We start from the raw sequence: 6,847 nt of genomic DNA on the forward strand, positions 1-6,847 counted from the left end.
AAGTAGAAATGTTAGCTTCTGGATGCTGGGCAAAACAGATGGAAGAGAAGCTCTGAGCACAGGAGGAGGTGCAACCTGTCAGAGCCCAGAGTCATGCAAAACTGGGGAGATGCCTCTCTGGGGAGGAGCCCCAGTGCAGGTGCTCCTTTTGTTTCTTTAAAAATAGAGCTGAAATGACTGAAGACTTTTCTTATTTCCTGCTAACAGTTAAATTTTTAGTTTTACTTTTCTGGAACCCCTTGCCTGGCAACCAGAACAACTTCCACATTACACTGAGTTCATTATCCTGTTGACTGTTTGCAGATGAGCTAATTGAGGCCACAGAAGCATTTGTTATAACCTAACAGACCACACTGGACTTGAAACTTGGAGGGTGGGAAGGGTGGTTTTAGTGAGCGAGGTTAAATGCACACAAGTAACACACAATTTGAAAAACTCGCAGATAGTCTGGTGAGGATGCCACAGAGATGAGGCCCGTGGCAGGTCCTCCGCCAACCCTCGCTTACTCTGAATTCTCTACTTTTCATGGTTTCCTTACTCCCTTGACTTTCTTTTCAAGGCCTCCTATTTGGTCCCCTTGTGCCAAAGAGACGGTAGTGGGGATCTGTATTCTGTGTTCAATATTTGCAATAGTCTAAGGAAAATCATGTTTTTACCCACTGTAAGGTTTCATCATTGGATTCTTTCGTCTTCTGCCAGAACACTATTGATTCTGTTATCTCATGTTGATCAGGCTTTCTTACACATTATTGTTGAAGAAAAAGAGGAAGCTGAATTATCATTTAATAAATTCACTCTGTTTAATAAGAAAAATGTTTCTACACGTGAGATACATGAGGGAAAAATAACTAAAAGGAGCTGACCACCTTCAGAACCACAAGAATGTCGTGTTGTAGGAATTTAACCTTCCTGTGTGTGTATATTATAAGACAATACCGAAACATTAGATTTACTTTTTATGAATAGTTTTCTCTCCTCCCTGAGATCCTCCCACTCCCAAATACTCAGTCTGTTAAAAGTTTACATAAAAGCTTGATGTGCCAAGCCCACCAATATTCTTATAAATTTGATTCTGAATCCCTGAAAAAGGAAGAGATCCATAAGAGATACCTAAATTATAACAAGAGGAGACCATCTTAGTCGACAAAGGAGCTAGTATGATGTGAAAAGCAAGCAAATAAATCTTTGCCCAAGACTTTTATTTATGTGTGTATAATTTGAAATGTGTGTGTGTGTGTTTTTTAAAGATCACTTACTCTCTTGTTCCTGTATCTGCTTGAGCTGCACTAATGGTGTGAATATGGAAGTAGGGAAGTGAAAACAGTTAACGTTCTCACATAATACCCAACTAGCGTGAAATAATACCGAACTTGTTTTTCTTTTTCCTCCACCTTTACCCTAAATCTAATAGATCTCATTTTGCCAAGCAGCTGTCTGGGAATTTAAGTGGCAAATGGTTTCTATGTCTCAGCTAATTAAACCCTGAAATTGTTAGCATCACTGTTGCTAGAGGAGGGTGCTTCGAACGGCAAAGGTAGCTACAAGTGTAAGATGAGTTCCTTGACAAGACCTAGCAAGTCAAAACAAAACCAAAAAAAGAAAAGAAAAGCAAAAGTTGAAATCAACAACAAAAGCATTGCCAGAGTGAAAAAATGTGATGAGATCACAAAACTTGGCACCTTGATGCCACACAGCCAAAAGAGCAAGTGGGAAAACGGAGGCAAAATGTTCCTTTTGAATAGCTATTTGATACCATGTCCTCTATTAGGACAAAGGAATGTGGGCCATCTAGAAAAAGACAGCATGGTACAGAAGAGGAGCTTCTAATGATTTTTATTAGAAAATAGCTTACACCTTCCCTGGTGGTGCCGTGGTTAAGCATTCAGCTGCTAACCAAAAGGTTGGCAGTTGGAATCCACCAGCTGCTCCTTGGAAACCTTGTGGGGCAGTTGTACTCTGTCCTATAGGGTCGCTATGAGTTGGAATCGACTCGTCAGCGACGGGTTTTTTTTTTTTTTTTTTTTTGGTTCTAATGCAAGCAAGAAGTAACTTTAGAATTTCAGAACAGAATCTGAAGGACAGTGAAAAGAGATATATTTATGGAGCACCAACAAACGGACCTCAGAGATTCTGCAAGCTGTGTGTCACATCCTGTTCCGTTCAAAGCAGAAGGACAAACTAATGGAATTTTACAAACAGCTTTATTATGAACTTTCATTAACTGCTTTTAGTCTCCCTCCTTTTCCTCAAACATTTGATTATCTACACCAAAGCTAAATGTGTGTTAGCTGTGCAAACCTAGGGTAAAATTTAATCTCTGTGTTTAGAAGCACCAGAGGAGAGTTTAAATATAAGGTTTTCTTTAGTTATTTCATAACATAAGCAGTGTGTACACTAGAACATAATACTGAAAATTTAATAAAGGCAAATAACACGGGAAAAAAACAGCCAAGATTAAATAAAAGTAATTACAGAATTTCAGAGTGGCATTATTATTATTATTTTTTCTTTATAGCTCAATGAGATATAAATCCAAAAGAATTTTAGGCCTTTTATTTAAAATGTAATATTACAATGGTGTAAAAGTAAATAGTTGAAATCATAGTGAAATTTAAATAAACGAGGGAATAAAGTCAGGAAGTTAGTAAAAATACAAAAATGCCTGTCAAGGTTCTGTAGAGTAGATGCTTAAGGCTGTACAGTGTGCTATATGGGAAATTTCCAAATAGCCTTCCTAGATGATCTATAGTGTGGGAGCAAAACCACTAGGGTAAAAAAATCAGACAAACGTGGGGTTGAATCCTATTACCGCCATTTACAAGTTGTGTAGCCTAGCTGCGCTTCAGTACCCTGATGTGTAAAATGGGAATAGCATACACTCCATGGGACAGTTGGGAAGATTAAATTTAAATGATACTGAGAGACCAAATATACAAATAGCAGCCAGACCATATATTAAAATAGAACTCTGACCCCAACCTGCAGCAAACAGCCTGGGAAGCCAAACCACAATCTGCACCAACCAGTTCAGGAAGCCAAAGCACAACCTCTATAGCTATCCACCCAGAACCAGCAGGATATGATCAACAACTGACAGTTTTTCTCATTTTTGTCTCCACTTCCAACTTAGGACCAACTAGAGATAGCCAAATATGCTCTTCTAACCAATCACACAGAATGCCTCGCTTCTAGTTAGCCATCTCCAGCTTCCCCCGGCCAACAGCCTCCAATCGGCACCCCTGAAGCCTTCCCTTTTTTCTACTGTTAAAGTTTTCCCATTCCTCTGCCTGCTTTTGAATCTCTGCCAAGTGCCAGTGATGGTCGTTGACTCTCTTGCTACAGCAAGCTCTGAATAAATAGCTGTTGCTTATCCTCATTTGGCTGATCTTCATTTATTTCCACAATGCACTGAAAGTACCTAGCATGATGCCTGACAGAGAATAAGCATTCAATAACTTGTAGCTATAAATAAATGCATGCACTTATGGATTTAAGTCATTTTCTTATAGAGACCTTATGGTAAACTAATGGCATATGGCCAAATTGCAGTTTACCAAAAGCTTATTATGCTATGCTAAAGACTAGTTAGATAGCTCCTTTATGATCTGGCTTCCTCTGAGGACAAAGTTTAAAATATCTGGAAGAATTGATGAACTGCATATTTTTAAAGCAATTTCCATGGGCTTTTGATAAAGAATTGGCTAACAAAGGGTTCAAACACCTGGAGATCTTCAAAAGGCCCCTGTGCTCTACCAATCAAACAAAGGGCAGAACTGACATGCTCTTACAAGAATGAAAGTTCCCAAATAAATGGCCATTCCATATTCCTAGAGGGAAAATGCCTTTGACAGAGCCAAATTCTTCCTCATAACTATCAATTCCATTCAAACATATAGACAGATAAGCCCCAAAATGCTGTATCTTAGCTGCAATTAGCTTAGCTGCAATTAACCTGGGAAATTTTTAAGGTAGATGTTACCAATGACCTACTAGTATAGCCATCAGGAAAAAAAGTTAATGAAGTACCCATGCGGCATCTAATTTTAAGCACTTTCACTCCTTCGTGGATCTTCCAAGGTAAACTAGCTGCAAAATTGACCTGCAGGTAAATAAGTAATTTGACAGAACTGGTGTCCAATGTCTGCCAGCATGATAATTGAATATTTTAGCATAGTTCACTTAGCAGGACCAATTGTCTATAGAGGCCACGCATAGCAGTACTTACCCTTCTATTTCTGTGATTGGGCTGTATGTATCTAAATCATCCAAAACTGGCTTCAAGTCATTAACATACAAACTAAAAGGAAGTGAGGCTGGAATTAAGAGTTTGAATACTTACAAATAACCAAGTAAATTCGGACAGTAATCTGTCTGAATCATCCTGCAGATAAGCATGTAAAAAGATATACAGCATCAAATTACATGCAAAATATTTTCTTAGCTGTACCACTTTATTTTTCCATAGCAATGGCTAGTAAGATGCCAGTAATTGGTGCAGAATTAAGGTGGTCCATCAGGAAATCGAGTGAGATGCTATCAAGAGAAAATCAGAAGAATTTAATGTTTAATGGATTAGAGGGTAGGGGAGAAGAGGGAAAGTATCAAAAAAGATTTTTATCCTGGGAAATGCCTACAACTGGGAGAATGGTGTTACCATTAATAGAAACAGTGAAAGCAGGTATGATTTGTAGGGTCTGAAGATAAATTTCACAACCAAGTGGAACAGCCCAACAGGCAGTGGGAAAGAGGCAAGTCAGATGATGTTTTGGGAGTCAGAAGGATAGATAACTGAAGTTTTTATATCGGATCCCTTTGTTTCCAATATTTTTTTCAAAAGTTTTCAAACATAAAGCAGTGAACACTTGGATACACACCACCTAGATTCTATCATTAACATTTTATTGTTTTATACTTGTTTTGTCATATATTGATACCTCTATTCCTCTATCCACCATCTATTAATCCACCTTATTTTTTATGCATTTCAAGGTGCTCTTTCCCCTAAATACTTCAGCATCTTCATCATTAACTTGAGTCCAATATTTGTTTAGTTTTTCATGTAATTCACATACAATGAACTGCACTAATCTCAAGTGTACATTCCCTGAGTTTTGACAAACCCCTATCGAGATATAGACCATTCCTAGAACCCATTCCAACACTGGTTATTATCAGCATTGTAAATCTTTTACAGTTTGATTGTCAAAAAATATTTTTTGGTTTTAGTTTGTATTCCTTTGGTTAGTAATTAGTTTGAATATATTAGTCATTTGTTTTTCTCTTGTGAATTACTTTTTGTGTCCCTTGTTTATTTTTAATTAGAATGTTTTTTTTCTTTATTCTTAACTGCTTTATCAGAACTTTGTATAGTATACTTTGGATAGCAAATCTTTGCCTGTGATACGTGTTACAAATATTTCCCAGTCTATCATAGGTTTTAAAAACTGTTTATTATATTTTCATATACTATTTTTGTCATTTTTGTGTAGTCAAATCTTCCAATCTTCCAGAAAAAATGGGAAAGTCCTTTCCTTCTCCAGGATCAGCTAGAGTGACCTATATCTTATTATACTACATTTTACACAAATAATGTGCACCTTCTGTGTTTTGTTTGCTGGCTGTGCCCTCCCCTCACCGCATCCTGCAAGGCACCCTCACAAGCTCCGCCATATTAATCCTCTTCCATGTGTTGCTCTAAAAACAATTAGCATACTGCGCTTATGAAAATACCTTGCAGGGGGAGGGTGCAGCTGACAAACGCAGAAGGTGTGCGTTATTTGTGTAAAAATACGGTGGTTCTTCTATGATCTCATATATTTCAGTTAAATATTTAATTTCATCTGTAATGTTTTTTCTGCAATATATTTTTTGATGTGCAAGTTACATTTTCATCAAATCTACCAGCTTTTATCAATCCCCACCTGAGGAAAGGCTAAACAGCAGTCTTTTTTTAACAGTTCTTTTATAGTTTCATAGTTAAATCTTAAATGTAACCGTAATCTATTTTAGTAAATGGTGTGAGAAAGGGATCTAACTTTATCTTTTTTCTAAATATCAATTATTCCAGTACCTTTCTCCATCATTTTATAGTCCAAATGCTTACATGTACTTAGATCTGATTTGGGGCTTTTTGGTTTTTCTTAAAGTGACCCCAAAGTAGCCTGAGTACAGTATTCAAGAGAAACCCTGAAGCCTGCAGTTTTGCTCCTGAGGCATTTATTAGATGTTTAATGAATTGAACTGAATTGAATTGGAAAACCATTTTAGTAGCAGGAGAGTAAAAATAATCATGGAATAGCCAACACTGTGATTCAGCTTTATGCACCTTGTTCCCATTTTTGCTGAGGTCATCTTTGCTCTTGCCAAAACTGCTCTTTCAACACATTTTCAATACAATTGTGGTGATCATGAGTGTTATTTGTCAAGTATATCTGGTTCTCTCCACTTTGAGGCACTCTTGAGGTTAAGTGGAATCATGTGCCTACTTCTAGCCGGCGAGTCGTGAGGGAAGTGCCATGTGTTCAAAGCCAGAGTCAGCAGGGTTGATACCCTCCAGAGTTGTCTTTTCCCCAGCAATGTTCAAAATGGTGGCAGCACTATTTGAGTGAGTCCCTGAGTGATTAAGGTTAGTAGAGCCCGCTGCCAAACCAGAGGTGAGCATACGCAAAAAATAAACTTTTAAAAAACAATTTTTAATCCCTTATTGCTTTAAGCTCACCGAAATTTTGGGTGGATTGTTAGCGCAGCACAATGCAGCGTGTCCCAACCAATGCACTAGTCACTGTTCTTCCTACTTATCTTAATTCACTGATCGTCTTTCTTGAATGGAAGAGCTCCAGGTAGAATA

The sequence above is a fragment of the Trichechus manatus genome, unplaced genomic scaffold (genome assembly GCF_000243295.1).
Source record: "Trichechus manatus latirostris isolate Lorelei unplaced genomic scaffold, TriManLat1.0 scaffold00017, whole genome shotgun sequence".
NCBI classification, from domain to species: Eukaryota; Metazoa; Chordata; class Mammalia; order Sirenia; family Trichechidae; genus Trichechus; species Trichechus manatus.